Below are 22,184 nucleotides of genomic sequence, written 5' to 3' on the forward strand. Positions count from 1 at the left end.
AGAACCACTCTGAGATGCCCCACGGGCGAAACTCCTTTCTCTTTAGCCTACGGAACTGAAGCTATAATCCCCACTGAAAAGGTAGCACCTACCATCCGAAGCTTAGCTTAGGAACAGATATCAAATAATCAACTTCTAGAACACAATCTGGATCTTTTAAAGGAAAAAAGAGAAACATCCTCTATTTGGCTAGTTGTCTTTTAACAGATGATAGCAAGTAGCTACAACAAAAGTGTCAGACATAGAAGTTTTAATCAAGGAAACCTAGTGCTCTTGAAGTCAGAAAAGTATGTCGGCAAATTGGAGCCCAATTGGGAGGGTCCTTACCGAATCTCAGATGTGATTGGAAATGGAGCATACAGACTCTAACACCTAGATGGTACAGAAATGACCAAACCAAGGAATGCAATGAATTTGAAAAGGTATCTTCAATAAAGTAATCATACAATGTTTTCCAGTACTTTATTTTTGCGAATGAATAAAGTTACCTTTTGTCTTTCTCGGAAGTCCCACATCAGATAGAAACAAAAGTTGTTATTTAAGATAAAACAACACAAAATCTAAACAATAGAGCGAACCCCTAGATAGTAAGAGACCCATAATGGGACCCACTATTAAGGGTCTCCACTTCACACCTTTTTGCCTTATTATAGAAGGATAAAACTTCTTCACCCATGAATAACGATGTCCCACATGGCTTAGAAGATATACTTCTATGCTTTTCTTACAAGATTACTCAATTTACTTATATATCAGTGAGTGGGACCCATTAACAATGGAAACCCATTTACGACATCAAAATACCCTATTATCAGAGGTCTCTACACACTCCCCACATCTTTTTCAAACGAAAAGTGTTTCCCTGTTCTTAGGACTCGGGGTCCCACATCGACCAAAAAGGTAAATTACTTTTATTATTAAAGTACAACCCAGTTTGTATATAATCAGCGGGTGAGGACCCTGAATTATGCGATCTATGAACAAACAGAGCCCATCGTCGTGGATCCGTAATTCAAAGCCTTCCCCACTTTCTTTTCAAGTCAAACCCTTTCAAGCGAATAGTTCCTTTTCAATTGATGTCCCACATTAACTAAAAAAGAATTATTTTCGTTGTAGTTAAAATTGCGCCATTAGGCCTCAAGGTCAGTAGGTTAACCCCCTTAATAATGGAGGCCCACTATAGACCCATTATTAAGAGAGAGACCCGTTGTGACCACAAGAGCCAAAAAATAATAATAAATAAATAAATAAATAATAGTAATAATAATAGTAATATATATATACATATATATATATATACACACACACACACACTGCCCTCCCATCGAGACACTTTTATTATGTTTCGACTTTCATAAAAAATAAAAAAATAAAAATAGAAAAATAGAAAAACAAAATTGAATGCCCACAAGAGCAGATCGCAAAAATAGGCGAAGGCCCCAAGAGCCGAACGCCCAATCAAATTTAATCAAAATAGTGGTTGAGTTCAAAAAACCGAACAGCCACAAGAGCCGATTGCAAAAACAAGCAAAAGCCCCAAGAGTTGAATGCCCAATCAGATTTAATCAAAACACTGACTAAGTCCAAAAAGCCGAACGGCCACAAGAGCCAATCGTAAAAACAGACGAAGGCCCTAAGAGCCTAACACCCAATCAGATTTAATCAAAACACTGATTAAGTCCAAAAAAACCGAACGGCCACAAGAGCCGATCACAAAAATAGGCGAAGACCCCAAGAGCCGAACGCCCAATCAAATTTAATCAAAACACTGATTAAGTCCAAAAAGCCGAACGACCACAAGAGCAGATCGCAAAAACAAGTGAAGGCCCTAAGAGCCGAATGCCCAATCAGATTTAATCAAAACATTGATTAAGTCCAAAAAGCCGAACGGTCACAAAAGCCGATCGTGAAAATAGGCGAAGACCCTAAAAGCCAAACGCCCAATCAGATTTAATCAAAACATTGATTAAGTCTAAAAAGCCAAATGGCGACAAGAGCCGATCGTAAAAAAGGTAAAGGCCCCAAAAGCCGAACGCCTAATCTGATTTAATCAAAACATTGGTTAAGTCCAAAAAGCCGAACGGCCACAAGAGTTGATGGCAGAAACAGGCGAAAACCCCAAAAGCCGAATGCCCAATCAAATTTAATCAAAACATTAGTTAAGTCCAAAATGCCTAACGGCCACAAAAGCCGATCACAAAAACAAGAGAAGGCCTCAAGAGTCGAACGTCCAATCAGATTTAATCAAAACATTGATTAAGTCCAAAAGGCCGAACGACTACAAGAGCCGATCACAAAAACAAGCGAAGGCCCCAAAAGCTAAAGCCATATCAGATTTAATCAAAACACTGGTTAAGTCCAAAAAGCTCAACGGGCATAAGAGCTTATTACAAAAACAGGCCAAGGCCCTAAGACCCGAATGCCCAATCAGATTTAATCAAAACATTGGTTAAGTCCAAAAAGCCGAACGACCATAAGAGCCGATCGCAAAAATAGGTGAAGGCACCAAGAGCCGAACGCCCAATCAGATTTAATTAAAACATTGATTAAGTCCAAAAAGCCAAAAGGCCATAAGAGCCGATCGCAAAAATAGGCGAAAGCCCTAAGAGCTGAACGCCCAATCAGATTTAATTAAAAAATTGATTAAGCCCAAAAAGCCGAAAAGGCCACAAGAGCCAATCGCAAAAACAGACGAACGCCCCAAGAGCCGAACGCCCAATCAGATTTAATCAAAACATTGATTAAGTCCAAAAAAGAGCTAAACGATCACTAAAACTAATCGAGAAAATAGGCGATCGCCCCAAGAGCAGGCCATATGTGGGAACTCAAACAAAACCGATCCCAATGATTGCAAAATAAACTTTCATATATATATATATATAATTATAAAGGATGCAAGATATACCCTACACCTCCAGCAAACAAAAAAGATTGGAAAAGACAAAAAAAAATGAACAAAAAGCTATTCATGTGCGTGATCATCCTTGGGTTCAACCCTACCTTCTACATTAAACCTCTGTATAAAAACATCAACCAGCTCCACCCTAGCTGGAGTAGAAGAAGGCACAGCAAGTGCTGAAGAAAATAGCCACTGAGGTTCGATCGATCGAACTTCCTCCAGCGAGAAAAAGTTAAAGTCCAGCTCATTTATTCCGTCCTTCATCCAATGATTGGAGAATATGCCTTGCACGACCACATCTCATCATGGGGTGTATTTGACCTACCTATATAAGGAATATGATACACTTTTTGAGGGAGTCTCTTGTCACACATTGAAAATCATCTTGGAGGATATTCTTAGAGAGGAAGAAGGGAGGAAGCTAGAGCAACCTTTGGAGGAGACCTTCATCATCAAGGAGCAGATTTTCACCATGGATTTAGCCCTTGAGGGTTGGAGCTTCATCATCATGAGTGGCTAGACATCCTTTTGGGGCTAGAGTTAGCCCCAAACATGCTTTCTTTACCTAATCTTGTGTAATTTTGAGGGATTTGTGTTGTAATGCATATTTTAACTCTTGAACTTATGAAGATCTTGATTATTCATTGAGTTCTATGGATTAATGCTTCTAATTGATCATTTTCTCTATCTATATGTCTATGTATGCTAGAGTAGATGCTCACCTCTAGATTTAATGTTATTGATGCATGTCTATGTGTATTAATGCCTTTAATCTTAAGATTGTCAAAATATGAAGTTCTTAATGTAATGCTCTTGTTATGTCTCTAGATGGTTCATACTTATTCCTTGATGGATTGTGCTTCTCTTTTAAGTAGTGTAGTGTTAGTTGGGGAAACAATTCATGCTTGTTCTTTGATGTTCCATGCTTTTGAGTGCAAGAAGCATATGCTCTAATATTGTGGTGTAATGGAATTTTGAGCTTAATGAAGGATTAATGACTAGTTATGATATGTTATATCTTTCACATGTGTTTAGACAATTTATTCCTCTCCCAATAGATATTTTGTACCTCTCACATGATGTTTAGATAATGCATGTTTAACTAAATCATCCTTATGGATTGCTTGGACTAAGAGCTTAATGAAAGGTTCAATAACTTAAATTGTTATTTTGTTATCTTCACATGATGTTTAGACAATATATTCCTCTACCAATAGATGTATTGTGGCCTCACACATGTTGATTGAGACAATTTGCACTTGTTGAGTCACCCTTACCACACAACATTATTGCAACACATTCATTTCCCTCATTAGTCACTTGATTATGGTTTGGAATAGTATTGTTTGGTGGTGATCTCTACACCCCAAGACCTTTCCTTCTTACTTACTATTTATCTTATTGCATTGCTTTATTATAATTTAGCTCATTTAGTATAATCAACCAACCAATCAATTGTGTGATCACTCGACCTACTAACCCTAATTACCATAGTTTCATAATTCGATACACCATCAAATCCCTTGGGACTATCCCTACTCGCCCTATCTATATTTTATATAGAGAAAGGTAGTAGTGGCTTTCTATAAATGTAAAACTTGGCCACCTCCTAAATTCATAACTCTTCAGGCTTTGTTGGTTGTGGCGACTCCATCAAGGAAGCCAACAACAAGTTTTTGGCGCCGTTGTCGGGAATTTTAAATTGGCAACATCGAATTGTGAAATTCAATTAGGATTAGTACTCTTTTGATCATGTCTTTACTTTCTTTTTATTTCCTGTTTTTTTTTATTACTTATTAAGTTTGTTCTTCATTAACAAGGTGCATTGAGCAAGGAGCTAGCAAAGAACTTCAAAGCTGAGGAGCAAAGCAAGCAAAAAAGAAAAAAAATGCTAAAAATGAAGAGTTGCTAAAAAAATTTTGTTTGCTAAGCTAAGCTTTTAAATTTGGAGTTGAAGTGCTAAAGGACCATTGTGAGACCTTCTTACTCAATCTCCTTAGTTAAATCGGGGGCCCACGTGGTGGCATTGCATATCATTGAAAGCATGGGAGTATGGGAATTATTGTATATGGAGGAAGTTGTTGATATTTGACTTGTTGTGGAGGAGAAGTGTTTGTTTGATTGCTTTGTTGTGATTTGTAGTCTTTACTTAATCATTCACTCTAGGCATTCACATGGAAGACCTAGAGGGAAATCTTGGCTACCTAGACCCGCATTTCATGCAAAACCTCCCTCCCGATCAATACGGTCTCGGAGCTCAAGCTCCAATGCCTCCAATGGTACTTCGTGACTATTATGATCTCCATGCATACCATACACCTTCTTGTATCATGTTGCCTAATTTCGAGACAAATCAATATGAAATCAAGCCCGAAACTATTCAATTGTGTCCACTTTTCTATGGTCTAAATGATGAGGAGCCTTATAAGCATCTAAATGAATTCTTTGAAATATGTTCCACCATTAGATACATGAATGTTCCGGAGGAAGTGGTTAGACTACTCCTATTCCCTTTCACACTCAAAAGCAAGGCAAAGCATTGGTTCAATACTTTGGAAGCAAATTCTATAACTTCTTGGATGCAAATGCAAAATGAATTTTTAAAAAAGTTTTATCCCATGAGTTTGACCAATGCTATGCGTACTTCAATTAGAACTTTTTCTCAAAAAGAAGGGGAGTTATTACATGAGGCTTGGGAAAGATTGAATGACTTGTTAGGGAAATGCCCACATCATGGCACTCCAAAATGGCAAGTGGTTCAATACTTCTATAAAAGCCTATCCGACATTCATAAAGACATTGTTGATACATCATGTGGAGGATCATATTTTGGGAAACATGAGGATGACATTTGGTAACTCTTTGAGAAGATGAGTGAAAACTCTTTACAAAAATTTTATACTTCTCAAATTGACCATGAAAGAAAAGAGAAGAAGAAAAATTCTCAAGTTTGTCAAATAGAGAGTTCAATGGGAATTGTAGCCGAGATTAAAACTCTTTCTCAAAAGTTTGACCAATTCTTGTTAAATCAAAAACCAGCTAACAATTCATATCCTCATCATCATACCTCTCAAATGCATGAGCCTTGTATGACATGTTCAAGTGTTTTGCACACTACTTTTGATTGTCCCCACGGACATGCTTATAATGAACACTATGAACAAGTCAATGCTACATTTGCTCATCCCTATTCCAATGCTTATGTTCCAAGGTGGAATGAACATCCAAATTCTTTTCAAGCTCAGAATTTTCAAAACAAGTACATTCCACCTCACAAGAGAAATGAAAGTTTTCAAGGGTTCACTCCTTCATATCATCAAAGAATGAATAATTCTTCACATCCTCAAATGTATGAATTCCAAATGGAGCATCATCCTCCTCATGCACTTCATAATAATTCTACATTTGAAGATAAGGTTTTAATGGCTTTAGATAGCCTAGAGAAGAACACAAATTTGTTGCATTTACACTCTCAATCTATATCAAAGCTAGAGTCCCAAATCGGGATCATAGCTAATGCATTGAATGCAAGGGAAGTGGGTAAGTTACCTAGTCAACCCGAGAGGAACCCAAAAGCTCAATTTTGTGTGGAGGCAAACTCTACATCGGAGAATGCCTCACAAGTTCAAACACAAGCAATCACTACTTTGAGAAGTGGTAAGCAAGTTGACAATAAGGTTGAGTTGCCTAAGGAGGATAGTGAATCGGTGCAAACAAATGTTGTCACTCATCAAAATTCCAATTCCATACCTATCTCTTTGGATGAGAATGTTCCAAATCGGAATACTCAATCTTCATCATCTTCTCAAGTGCCAAAATGTCATGAGCCAAAAGCTCATTCCCCTTATGCTTTGAGAGAAACCTCGCCTCAAGAGAGGCAAGATGGGAAAATACTTGACATGATGGATGTTTTCAAGCAAGTGAACATAAATCTTCCCCTCTTAGATGCAATTAGGCAAATGCCGCCTTATGCCAAATTCTTGAAAGATCTTTGCACACAAAAGAGGAGGAACAAAGGACAAGGTCCTAAGAAAGTGTTCATCACGGAGCAAGTGAGCTCCATTCTTCAACAAAATACTCCACTTAAATGCAAAGACCCCAGTGCTCCAACCATTTCATGTGTAATTGGAAATCACGAGATTCGTAGAGCTCTTCTTGACTTAGGTTCAAGTGTTAACTTGATTCCTTATTCTGTGTATGTCCAATTGGGGTTAAATGAGTTAAAGCCAACCTCAGTGGTGCTTCAAATGGCCGATAGATCCATCAAAACACCTAGGGGTATGGTTGAGGACATCCTTGTCAAAGTAGATAAATTCTACTTTCCGGTTGATTTTGTAGTGTTAGACACAGAACCGGTTGCTAATCCCACTACCCAAATCCCAATCATCTTGGGAAGACCATTCCTTGCCACCGCCAATGCCACTATCAATTGTAGGTCCGGAATCATGGATCTTTCTTTTGGCAACATGTTGGTCAAACTCAATGTTTTCAATGCAAGTCGACATCCCATAGATGAAGATGAGTGTTATGTTATTGATGTGTTAGATGAGGTTGTTGAGGAATCAGTTCCCATAATGATCATGAAACAACCGCTTGAGGATGATCTCTCATCTCTTTTATCCGATGATCCTCTTGCCTCATGTCTTCTTGAAATGTATGAGAGTTGTGGGTTTAATAATGAAAATTCAATCAATGAAGTAAGCAATATAATGGAATCCGTAGCAAGTTTGAATTGTCCACCATGGAAAACTCTAATTGAGCCTCTTCCTTCACTTTCTAGTACTCCTCCGGTTCCATCTTTGGTATCTCCACCAACTCTTGAGCTAAAAACTTTGCCTTCTAATCTTAAGTATGCATTTCTAGGTCCTCACGACACTCTTCCGGTTATCATCTCTTCAAGCCTAGATGAGGACCAAGAAAATGCTCTTCTTAATGTACTTAAAGAAAACAAATAAGCTATAGGGTGGAGTGTGGCGGACCTTAAGGGAATTGATCCTTCCATTTGTATGCATCGTATACTCATGGAAGAGGATACAAAACCCTTTAGGGATGCCCAAAGGAGATTGAATCCTAACATGAAAGAGGTAGTTAAAAAAGAAGTAGTGAAGCTTTTGGATACCGGAATCATCTACCCAATCTCCGATAGCAAATGGGTGAGTCCTACACAAGTAGTTCCCAAGAAGTCGGGAATTACCGTGGTTGAAAATGCTAAAGGTGAGGAAATCTCTAAGCGCACCGCCAACTCATGGCGTGTGTGCATTGATTACCGAAGATTGAATGCCGCCACTAGAAATGATCATTTCCCTTTGCCTTTCATTGATCAAATCTTAGAGAGATTGGCGGGGCAATAATACTATTGCTTCCTAGATGGATATTCCGGTTACAACCAAGTGGCCCTTGACCCATTAGACCAAGAGAAAACCACTTTTACATGTCCATTTGGCACATTTGCTTATAGACGGATGCCTTTTGGTTTGTGCAATGCTCCTGCTACATTCCAAAGGTGTATGATGTCTATCTTTTCGGATATGGTGGAAGAGTATCTTGAGGTCTTCATAGATGATTTTTCTATTTTTGGGTCTTCCTTTGATGCTTGCCTCAAAATTTTGGACTTAGTGCTTAAAAGATGCCGTGAAACAAACCTTGTTCTTAGTTGGGAAAAGAGCCATTTCATGGTTCAAGAGGGAATTGTTTTGGGTCACGTTATATCTAGAAGAGGAATTGAGGTAGATAAGGCAAAAGTTGAACTCATCTCTGAACTACCCCCACCTTCAACGGTGAGGGAAGTTCGCTCTTTTCTAGGTCATGCCGGCTTCTATCGCCGCTTCATCAAGGACTTTAACAAAATCGCTAGACCTTTGTGCAATCTTCTTGCCAAGGATACTCCTTTCGTCTTTGATCAAGCATGCCTAGACGCCTTTCATAAATTACGCACTTCATTGTCATCTGCTCCTATCATGCAACCTCCTAATTGGTCTTTGCCCTTTGAAATTATGTGTGATGCTTCTGACTATGCCATGGGGGCAGTTTTGGGCCAACGAGTAGGTAAGCTCCCTTGTACCATATACTATGCAAGCAAAACCTTCTCAGGAGCTCAATTGAATTACTCCACTACTGAGAAGGAATTACTTGCTGTAGTATATGCTCTTGATAAGTTCGGCTCTTATTTGCTAGGATCTAAGGTTGTTGTTTACTCTGATCATGCTGCATTAAGACATCTTTTAACAAAGAGGGAAACAAAACCTAGATTGATTAGATGGATTTTACTCCTCCAGGAATTCGATTTTGAAATCAAGGACAAAAAGGGCAACGAAAATGTGGTTGCTGATCATCTTTCTAGATTACAAATAGAGCCTTTCCCTAGTCCTCCAATCCATGATTCCTTCCCGGATGAACAACTTTTTCAAGTCTCAAATGGAATAATGCCTTGGTTTGCTGATATTGTGAATTATTTGGCAATAGGCAAGCTTCCAACCTCTTGGTCAAAGAACGACAAAAATCGTTTCTTTGCCAACATCCGGAATTACTATTGGGAAGACCCTGTTTTATACCGCTATTGTCCCGATCAAATTGTGAGAAGATGCATTCCGGAGAGTGAAATCCCAATTGTCCTAGTGTTTTACCACACACTTGCATGTGGTGGGCATTTTAGTGCAAAGAAGACCGCCCTAAAGGTTCTTCAAAGTGGGCTCTTTTGGCCCACTATTCATAGAGATGCCTACAACTTTTGCAAGTCGTGTGAGAGGTGTCAAAAATGGGAACAATGTCTAAAAGAGATATGATGCCATTAACCAATATATTGGTTGTTGAAATTTTTGATATTTGGGGCATTGATTTCATGGGTCCATTTCCCATGTCATATGGTTATCAATACATTCTTCTTGTCGTTGATTATGTTTCTAAGTAGGTTAAGGCTTGTGCTACCAAAACGAATGATCACTCCGTGGTCATTCAATTCATTAAATCCAATATCTTTGCTCGTTTTGGTATGCCAAGGGCTATGATAAGTGATGGAGGAAAGCATTTTTGCAATCAATTCTTGAGGCAATTATTTCTTAAGTACTCCGTCACTCACAAAGTAGCCACTCCCTACCATCCTCAAACAAGTGGACAAGTTGAAGTGTCTAACCGGGAAATTAAGCATATCCTTGAGAAAACGGTTAACACCACCCGGAAAGATTGGTCAAGAAAGCTAAATGATGCTTTGTGGGCTTACCGAACGGCATATAAGACTCCCATTGGCATGTCCCCTTATAGAATTGTTTATGGGAAGCCTTGCCATCTTCCGGTTGAGCTATAACACAAAGCCTTTTGGGCAGTTAAAAAGCTCAATTTTGACCTAGCCAAAGCCGGAGAGAATAGGCTACTTCAATTGAGTGAATTGGAAGAGCTAAGGCACAATACTTATGATAATGCCAAGCTCTACAAAGAAAGAACCAAAGCCTTCCATGATAAGCATATTGTGAAGAAGTCCTTAGAACTCGGTCAAAAAGCTTGGCTTTTCAACTCTAGGTTAAAACTCTTTCCCGGCAAATTGAGAACCAAGTGGGAAGGTCTCTATGAAATTATCTCGGTTGCACCGCATGGAGCGGTAGAGATACAAGACTTGAAAAAGGGGAACATCTTCAAGGTGAATGGGCAAAGATTGAAACCATACATAGAGGGTCAAGTCTTTCAAAGACATTTAGAGGCTGAAAATCTTATTGACTCGGTGTATGAACATATTGATGAAGATTTTGATAAGAACTTAAAAACATCTTTTGAGTTAAATCCAACAAGTTCTTCCAAGAACCATTTGTTGGGTGGAACTCAAAATATTTCTCAACCCAAAAAGGAGGGGATGCATCACAAAATCTTTGATCCGGGCTGAAAGAGCCCAAGGTCTTGCTAGAGACGTTAAAGACTAGCACCGAAACTCGTAGGATGTCAAAACCCTATTCCTCCCTCATTTCTATCTTGCATTTTGATTCTTGCGAAGTCTAGATACTGTTTTTGTGGTTCGTATACATTGGAAGGAACTGAGTAAGGGATTGCATGAGCATTCAAGTCATTTTGAGCATTTAAGCATAATTTCGATCGATCCAAGTTTTGGTTCGATCGATCGAACATTGGTTCGATCGATCCACCTATGGACTCGATCGATCCAGCTCTCATTTTGCACCCAACACTTAGAAAAATTTTGGACCTGCATCCAAATTCCAAAATGCATGCTCTCGGGATCTCCAAATTTTTGAAAGTTCGATCGATCGTAAACCATTTCGATCGATCGAACTATCTTTCGATCGATCCAACATGTGGTTCGATCGATCATGAGTCCCAACACTTAGAACAACTTTCAGGCCTCATCCATTTTTCAAAAATGTATGCTCTTGGGACTTTTCAAAATTTTTCATATTCGATCAATCGAATTCCAAGTTCGATCGATCCAAGGTTCCAACACGTGTCAACTCTTGAGCCCTTCAACTTGTACATTCTTTATCCTCTTCGATTGATCGAAATCTTTCTTCGATCGATCGAAATTTGCATCTCATTAATTTAATTTCCTTTGATTTTTCAAAATTCAAAATTCAAATTCAAAAAAAAAAAAAAATTTAGAGTGGAGACCTAGGTTCGATCGATCGAACTCTGCATATCGTGTTTTTAAAATAAAACCGAGTTGGATCGATACACTTGGATCGATCCAACCTCAAAACAAACCCTAACCCTAAGTCTTCCTTTCTCTCAATCTCAAGCTCAATCCGGCCAACCTCCATCCCAATCATCTTCCCCATCTCCGGCGAGCCAATTCCGCCAAGGATAAGCTCCATTTTCATTGCGGCTTTGCCCCTTCTCTCTCATCTCATCTCTCTCGGTTTAGAGGTAAACCGAATGCAATTTTCTTGATTCCAAGCTTAAATTGATGCATGTTATTGATTGTTTATGCTAAATCATGTTCAATATGTATGAATCATTCATTGTTGAAGCTTCAATTTCATGATTACATGCTATATATACACACATGCATTCGGCCGAACCAAAATTGGGGGTTTTTGATTTGAATTGAAGTTGGGGAGTGTTTGGGTGTTGTTGATTGTATGAATGGTGTGTAGATGGGCCCACAAACACGTTTGTGTGGGCCCCGTACTCTAGATCTCACAGATCTGCGACTTTTCAAATTCGGCATTCGCATAATTCGATCGATCGAACTTGTGCTTCGATCGATCGAAGTAGTGAACTTCATTTCACTACCTTCAATCGATCCAATCTTGTGTCGTCTTCATGCTATCTTTATATGCACAATGCCTGTGATATTCCACATTGGATGCATTTCATACCTACATTGCTTAGCATGATTCACATTTCATCACTGTCATAGATTCATGTCATCCATATTTTGTCTATCTTATTTGACATGAATATTTCTATATTATGCTTCAAATTATTTATTTTGGTACTGATTTCCATTGTAAGTTTTTCTGTTTGCAGACCATAGATACAAATGCCACTTCTTCTGCTTCTGCCATTTCTGAGCCTCATGATCTGATGCCTCGCTTTGAAGAGCGATTTCAGATTCTTGAGGATATGCTAGTTACCCTTAGAGCTAACTTTGCTACCCTTCGTCTGACTCTAGTGGCTGCCCTCAGGAATGAAATTGTTTGCCTGCGCAGAGAGATATTGACTGCTATTGAGGGCCTCACCAGCGAAATCCGCACAGTCCACCCTACGCATCCCGCTCCCTCTATCTGATATCTTTCTATGCTCTATATCTCTGATATGCCTCTGCCACATTTGTGATACTTTTATTTTTGCAGCCAGACCTGTCGGCTTTGACTCTGGATGTATTGCACTTTATTATCATTTCTTATCTATGATGGATGTTTTATGATTTTATCTTGATTTATCACTGTTTGATCCATCAGGTGCATCCCAATCGCTTCAGTGAGAGAGTACCACCCGATTTTTCAGGACCACCTTACACCTCTCTCTATTCTCTATCTTTCATCCCATTTACACTTGCATGTCCACTGTGCACTGATTATCCTACTTTGTTATCTAATGAGTTTATCCGAGTGCAAACTTTTCAGGACCACAGTTTATCCCAAGTTTGGAGGGGCCATGCCACCCACTTTGGATACTTCTATCCCGATCATTCATGTCTACAGCACTGGTATACTCTTTCCTTTGTTCTCTTCACACATTGAGGACAATGTGCAGTTTAAGTTTGGGGGTATTGGTGTATGTTTCAGTGTTGCTTTAAAATTTAAATTTTGAGCATGTTTTGTGTATTTGAGGGATATTTCTATACTTGGTACATTTCTAGCTATGATTTTGATCTTTTGAGGACTATATTGCTTAAAATTTAAAAATTGCTTGACTTGAGAGTCCAATACTCCTTGTATGCCTTTTGAATGCCATTTAGGAGTAAATTTTTCAAAAAAAAAAAAAAAAATTAATATCATGCTTGCACTTGTGGTCTACATAATCCTGATTTTGTGATTGTTTTGAGATTCATTCTAGGATTCTACACTAGCACCAGCGCACGCTAGCATTCAATTGTGGGGTACATGCTTTGTTGATTATTGAATTCGTTATATCCCAATTGGGCTAGTAGTGCATTGAAAGCTTTCATTCTTGATAAAGGTGGATAACAACCCCTTTTCATTGAGTAGCCGGGATTCTTGCCTCATTAAGCAATGAACTTCTCGCGCCGAAAGGTGGAGGGCCCAAACTCTAGGTTAATAATTGGAAAAAAAAAAAAAAAAAAAAAAAAAAAAAAGAAGTTGCAAAAAGCAATAAAAGTGAGGACTTCTCCCAAAAGGTGAGAAGTAGGAAATGATTAGATGGTTGTTGTCTTGATTTGTAGCCTAATTGATTTGAGTTTGTAAGTCTGTAGGGGTGTCTTAACACCTAATGCCCTAAAGCCATTTGGTTTGGGAGTCATTGACCTAAAGCTCGCTACATGAATCTTCTAGAAAGCTTAAGAGATCAACACATTGTACAATATTTCCATCTTTGATCCTCAATAAAAAATAAAAAATAAAAAAATAAAAAGAAAAAGAAAAAGAGTGAAAAGAATAAGCGCACCTAGAACAATAAAGCTTTAATAAAAGGTCCACTCTCTTATCTTGATGATCGGTACTAGATTTGTGTGCTAGTTTGAGGGTAAGGATGTGATTACTTCTCTAGTTGGCTAAGATAGCAACACACTTGATGCCGGACCTCTCACATGGATTCTAGACTTGTTTCAATTTTCATGATCATTTTCTTGATATGTGAAGGACCATACTTGCTTACTTGATATTGAAATTCTGGGAGATTGCTTAGAAACGGTTGAAAAATTGCATACTTGAGGTAGTTTTCTCCTAATGCTTGTTGCAATATTGGTGCCTCTTTTGAAAGAATGAGCTTAATGTTTGTGGGTACCATTTCGGGAAACCCTCATGAGACTTTACTCGTCCACTAGGGGTAACCTAGGGGTTTAAAAGGCTTGTTGCATATGCTAAATGCAATCGTGTTCCCTACGAAAATGGTGTTATCATTTTACTTGCTTTCCAGTTTATACTTGTATAGTTGTTTATTTCATTCCTTTACTTCTTAGTTCATTACTAGGGACTAGCAATATTTAAGTTTGGGGGTGTGATGAGCACTGAAAAGTGCGCATTTAAACCCGTTAAGCTTAAGCATTCTAGTACCTTTATCTATCTTACTTTGCCGTTTTAGACTTATTACGTGTCATTTATATTTTCAGGCACTAATCCCAAAATTGAGCTAACTCAGCCAAATAAGAGCTTAATTGAAGCAATCCGAAGATAAACCAAAGGAGGGAGCAAAGTGGAGAAAGAAAGGAGTAAAAAGGAATCAAGTTGTGCAGCTAAAAAGTTCGATCAATCCAACTTAGAGTTCGATCGATCGAACATCTATGATCGATTACAGTACTTCTCGATAGATCCAACCTTGGCCTTTGCTGAAATTCTAAGTTCGATCGATCGAACATCACCTTCGATCGATCGAACCCTATTTTGTCCTATTCAAATGATTGATCTTATCCACAGCTGTACGCCTACCAACCACTTTTGTCTTTTTCCCCATAAATATCTTGAAAATATCCCAGCCTTGTCATTATCCGGAGGAGTCAGACCACTTCGATCGATCTAAAATGCAGTTCGATCAATCGAACCCATTTTCGATCGATCCAAGTTAAGGTTCGATCGATCGAACTTCCTCCAGCGAGAAAAAGTTAAAGTCCAGCTCATTTATTCCGTCCTTCATCCAATTATTGGAGAATATGCCTTGCACGACCACAGCTCATCATAAGGTGTATTTGACCTACCTATATAAGGAATATGATACACTTTTTGAGGGAGTCTCTTGTCACACATTGAAAATCATCTTGGAGGCTATTCTTGGAAAAGAAGAAGGGAGGAAGCTAGAGCAACTTTTGGAGGAGACCTTCATCATCAAGAAGCAGATTTTCACCATGGATTTAGCCCTTGAGGGTTGGAGCTTCATCATCATGAGTGGCTAGGCATCCTTTTGGGGCTAGAGTTAGCCCCAAACATGCTTTCTTTACCTAATCTTGTGTAATTTTGAGGGATTTGTGTTGTAATGCATATTTTGACTCTTGAACTTATGAAGATCTTGATTATTCATTGAGTTCTATGGATAAATGCTTCTAATTAATCATTTTCTCTATCTATATGTCTATGTATGCTAAAGTAGATGCTCACCTCTAGATTTAATGTTATTGATGCATGTCTATATGTATTAATGCCTTTAATCTTGAGATTGTCAAAATATGAAGTTCTTAATGTAATGCTCTTGTTATGTCTCTAGATGGTTCATACTTATTCCTTGATGGATTGTGCTTCTCTTTTAAGTAGTGTAGTGTTAGTTGGGGAAACTATTCATGCTTGTTCTTTAATGTTCCATACTTTTGAATGCAAGAAGCATATGCTCTAATATTGTGGTGTAATGGAATTTTGAGCTTAATGAAGGATTAATGACTAGTTATGATATGTTGTATCTTTCACATGTGTTTAGACAATTTATTCCTCTCCCAATAGATATTTTGTACCTCTCACATGAGGTTTAAATAATGCATGTTTAACTAAATCATCCTTATGGATTGCTTGGACTAAGAGCTTAATGAAAGGTTCAATGACTTGAATTGTTATTTTGTTATCTTCACATGATGTTTAGACAATATATTCCTCTACCAATAGATGTATTGTGGCCTCACACATGTTGATTGAGACAATTTGCACTTGTTGAGTCACCCTTACCAATTGAATGTCTTTTACACACACAACATTGTTGCAACACATTCATTTCCCTCATTAGTCACTTGATTATGGTTTGGAATAGTATTGTTTGGTGGTGATCTCTACACCCCAAGACCTTTCCTTCTTACTTACTCTTTATCTTATTGCATTGTTTTATTATAGTTTAGCTCATTTAGTATAATCAACCAACCAATCAATTGTGTGATCACTCGACCTACTAACCCTAATTACCATAGTTTCACAATTCGATACACCATCAAATCCCTTGGGACGATCCCTACTCGCCCTATCTATATTTTATATAGAGAAAGGTAGTAATGGTTTTCTATAAATGTAAAACTTGGCCACCTCCTAAATTCACAACTCTTCAAGCTTTGTTGGTTGTGGCGACTCCATCAAGGAAGCCAACAACAGATTCGAGGAAACTATCTTGAGTTTGAAGGAAAATATTGAAATATTATATATATATATATATATATATATATATATATATATATATGTATTATATTCTGTTTCCTTTTCCCTTCTTTCCTTATATATGTAACGACCTGAACCCGTAGGTCCGAACCGTTAGCCGAGCCCTTACTCGGACCCGAGGTCATCTAAATTAATCGGAACATGTCTAGTGTAAAAAACAACATTTTTAGGTCATAATCATGCTTCATGAAGGCTCAAGACAATTTTCCAAGACTCTGAATGGATCATACCGGAAGAAGGAATAAAGTGGACAAGGAAGGTGTATTTCATGGATCATGCGGAAGAACGAACGAAGTGGACAAGGAAGGTGCATTTCGGTCTACCGAAATGGGGCTTCGGTCGGCCAAAACAATCCCCGTTGTACCCGTCAACCGAAATGGCCACTTCGGTCGGCCGGTTGTGAACCCAACAGTAGCTGAAGCTACTGGAAGAATCAGTCAGCTGAAACAGGCATTTCGACCGGCCAAAATGGCTCTGAGAAACTGACTTCAGCAATTGGACTGCTGCAATTGGAAAATGAAGTACGGCTCTGGTAGGAACTTTGAAACTGATCTTAACCTGTCCCAACGCACTTTGAAAATGATAGTATATACCATGGTTACATACTTTATGATTTATTACATTACCACATGATTTCCCATTCATCTCATATATAAAAGCATCGTCATTACACATAATCCCATTAACAACAAAATACTATCAAGAGTTCAAAGTTATATTACAAAACCATGTTTTACAACTTGATACATTTCAAATGAGACTTTTACAAAAAAAAGGCTCAATATACAAAAGATAGCACAAAAAAAAATAAAAAAAATAAAAAAAATAATATGAACTTCTAGTCCCCTTCAAACTTGTGGTGGATTGTCATCCGCCACATCATTTCCGTGACCTGAAAAATATTAAATATAAGGGGGTGAGCAAATTGCTCAATAGGTGGTGCCTAAGACACACCTCTTGTGACCCCGTGAATCCACTCAATGAATAGATATAAAGAAAACGGGATCATGCTATGCCGGGAGAAAATACAACAAATTACAAGACCAGCATAAATAATGTGATGCTATGGAATGCTATGCCATGATATGTCGCTCCCCATTTTCAAAATCACTTTCATTCTTCACTTTTCAAACCGTTAACATAACCTGTCTCACGGTGACCCCATGGAGACATGAGAGAAGGACTGGCTACTATCCCTGACCCTTGGTAACCTCGTGGCATCATTTGAGGCCCAGATAGCTCAACCACGCTAGGACGATCTCCCTAGTTCGTTTGAGATTACATTAACGCCACGGACCTTTGGTACCCCCTTGGTGTCCGAGTTTTTCACAAAACCCATTATCAAAACTTTTCCCAAAATCCCCTTTCTTTTTTTTCATTTCAAATCAATTTCCCTTTTTCATGCCCAATGACATGCATAAATGCCCCATGCTTTTCAACAATATCACTAGGAGGAATCACATACCATACAAGTCAAGTATTCACAATATAGCAAGCTTTAAAGAAAATTTCTAATAATAACCAACATGTTTCTATATTGAAAAATCTAGCAAAATAAACATAATAGGCATAGAAATTCACCACTTAAACATGATTTCTCATACAACATCAATTGACACACATAATTATATGCTTCAAATACACAATTAAATCACTTAAAAGAAAATCAACACAATTTAGCATGCTAGACAACAAATCATAAAGTATAATTTATAAAGGTACAAGAAATTCGTGAATTAGAAACCCCAACCTCCAAAATAAGAAAAACCCCAATTTGATGCCCAAATTTTGAAATTGCTAGGGTGGCCAAAATCATGATTTGCTCCTATCAATGCGTAGATCGAGGTCTCCGTTTTGCCGCACACGGCACCCAAAAATTCCAAAAGATGAGAGAGAGCAATTTGAAACTGGAAATTTGTGAACAAAAGAGAAAGAAAAAGAGAAGAAAAGTGAGGGAGAGAGAGCTTACAGGGAAAGAGAGAGAGAATGAGACCAAATATGGTCTATTGGCCACTAAAATATGCCCCCCCCCCCCCCCCCCCCCAACCAAAACAAAGATTTTTTTTTTTTAACATTAAATTTCTACCACAAATTCACATATATGAGCTACTTATATTACAACCACACAAAATGACACATAACAGTATAAATATGCACAAAATAATTTTGCATGGTATGCAATGGAGCCGTGACAGCACTCTCGTGTACAACAATTCCGGTAACGGGTCCCACCCGGGACCGTCCGGCCCAAAAAACAGAAAAATGTCGAAATAGCAACCATTACATTTTTAGGAACCCTAAACTCAAAGAAATGCCCCAACCAACTCTCGCACACACCCGACACACCCCACAGTGTCCGATACGCAAAACGAAAAAAAAACAAAAATGCCCTCGCAAAATCGAAAAATTTCAGAAAATGAAAAATAGTGAAAAACAGAAATATTACAATATATATATATATATATATATATATATATATATATATTATATTCGTTTTCCTTTTTTTCCTCCTTAATTTATTCCTTTTATTTCCCTTCTTTCCTCCTTGATTTATTCCTTTTGTTTCCCTTCTTTCTTCCTTGATTTATTCCTTTTGCCAACTTTATTTCTTATATATTGTGTATCAATACAATGTAAACGTATCAAGAAATACAATTAATAAGAGAAATGTAGCCTCAGTAGCTCTTGATCCATGAATGTAGGCCTTAGTACCGAACCATGTACATGCTGTGTTATCTTTCTCTCTTCCATATTCCTATTTTACATCTTATTTTTTCGCATCCTAAATTTAACAGACACATCAATTATAAGGAGAGGTTACTCATTGTAGGTGAGGATGGAAGCATTATTATGCAATTAATTGCATGGTTTCTTTTGAAATTTCAAAACTAAGCACACAAAGTATATATAAAGATTCATAATTTAATTTTCAATTTTTTTAAAAAAATCAAGAAATTACATTTTTTTTTTATATTGACTTTTCTAATGGCGTTTAGTTTGAGACAACGAGTAGTTAATATTTCCATTGCAAAACTAACATTGAACTTTCTTAATCAAAAAGTAAAGTAATATTTTGTTGGAACATGTTTCAAAATATATAATTATTTTTATAAAAAAATTTAAAATAATTTTAAAATATATTTATTTCCTATTTTATAACACAATTAACAAATTATCTAGTTAGTAGATGACGATTAGGAGTTTCAATTTTGCACATGAGCGCATGTGAAAAGGCACTCTTAACATAACTGGAACACCTTAAAAGGGCAGCTTAAGGAGAGCCCATATGAGATAACTTGAGAGCAAGTCTTTCTAATAGAGTAAGAAAGGGATAAATCCGGTGAAATACCGAATTCGAATTTCGGTGAGACTCCGGCAAAGGTTACTTTGTTTCAATTATTAGAATTGAAATTCCGCAAAATTTTTTGTAACCAAATTATGAAATGCTAAACATTCCACGTTGGTACATTCGATATCTATATATATTGATATATGTTTTCAAAAATAACTTCTTAAATTATATTTTATTTTGAATTATTAATTGGACGGAGATAAATACATGAATTCATAAAGGGTGTCACTCAATAGACATATTGTTGAATCTGGCTTAATTGAATCCCAGAGATAGTGTTGCCAATTTGATATTCCGATTGAGGTTTCAACTATCTTCAAAAAGCGATTACACGTCTCTAAGTCTTGATTTAAAATTATAATTAATTTTTTTATTTATATTTTTGAAATATTATTATTTATCACATATTTTTTTATCTATGTGATTATTTATTCTTAACATTGCATATATTGTCATTTATGTGATACGATTCCCACATATTTGAACCTAACCCAACTTATAATATAAGCCCAACCCCAAATTTAAAACATGACCGTTGGCCATTAACTTGCAGGAATGGTCTTGTGCAGCCGTCAATCCGGTGGTCGTGGAGGTGGTCGGAGAACTGAAGCCGGAAACCCCATTCAACTATGATGTGTTGTGCGGATACATAATTGGGGAAGGAACATAACAATTTGAGTCTTATATCAAGAATGATATTCCATTTACATGTTTGGAACAAATTGGATTTAAAAGTTGAATTTAAAATGAGATTTGGAATAAAAGTAATATTATATTATTTTTGCCTTTTTTAAATAATAAATGAAATATTTATTTTATTAAAAAAATACACCCTAAATTTACATCAAGTACGTAGACAAACAACGGGGGAAATAAATTGTGGAGAGACATTGCGCAAGGAGAGTTTTGATGGACACATGACAAACTGTGCTTTGTTTCCGTAAATTTTCCATTTCTTTTTCTTTTATTTTTACTTTTTTTTCCAATCACTTAAATGTCCCTTTTTAGGAAGAAAAAGAAAAATAAAATTAATTCCTTCTATTGCCATATTTCATTAATTAACAAAGGAGGAAAGATTTATTGAACACCAGACTATATGGAGAGCAACATCAATCATTTTGCATCAGGATTTACAGTGTTCTCTCTGTATATGTATATATATATATATATATTTCTTAAATAGATGTATGTGTTGAATTTTTTTAAAAAAAATAAACCATTTTGGGGTCCTTTGAATTATATTTATATATTCTGAATTTAACTAAATCATTAAATCTTTGATGGATTGAGTTAAATTTGTCTATTTTTGTGGTTAGATTGACAGCATTACTATTGTTGGATCATGTGCAATATTAGTGAGCCATAATCGCCACAATCACTAATACGAAAAGGAGGTGTGGATTTGGGTAAGTACGATTTTCAGATCCGTTGAATGGGAGGTTAGTCACCAAAGTTCTTACTTTTTATTTTATTCAATACCCTAATTCTATTACAATAACATTCTTATTTAGATGAATTAAGAAAATAAATAAGAAAATAGCATAGTACCTAAAGTAATTAAATACGAACATAATTAAATACTCCCTCCAACCCATTATAAATGTCCACATTCAAAATTCACACATTTGAAGACACTAGCTTTTATTACATTGGTTTCCAAATTTATCCCTTTTAAATGTTATTCTTTGATGGGGTCCACCATTTTGACACTTCAATGTGTTTTATCTTTTAGGGGTAAATTAGGAATGTTAATAAAAATAGTGCATTGATTTTTGAAATGGGACAACTATTATGGGACAACCAAAAATAGAAAAATGGACTACTAATATGGGACGGAGGGAGTACTAATTGGTATTAGTTTCCTAACATTCCACCCCTCTTGAATCAACACTTGTCCTCAAGCCAAAAAATCTAGCCCGCATCATGAAGTAATGGTTGAGAATAGGGCTACAAATGAGCCGAGCTGTTCATGAACAGCTCGGGCTCGGCTAGTTAAGGGCTCGGCTCGGGCTCGTTCATTAAGCAAACGAGCCGAGCTCGAGCCCAATATTTAGGCTCGTTTAGTAAACGAGCCGAGCTCGAGCAACGCTGGGCTCGGCTCGCTTAGGCTCGTGAACATGAGCTCGTTTAGGCTCGTTAATGTTCGTGAACAGAGCTCGTTTAGGCTCGTTAATATTTATATATGTAATATATA

The sequence above is a fragment of the Cornus florida genome, unplaced genomic scaffold (genome assembly GCF_030987335.1).
Source record: "Cornus florida cultivar Cherokee Brave unplaced genomic scaffold, ASM3098733v1 CherokeeBrave_3.0.0_Hap2_Chr04, whole genome shotgun sequence".
NCBI lineage: Eukaryota > Viridiplantae > Streptophyta > Magnoliopsida > Cornales > Cornaceae > Cornus > Cornus florida.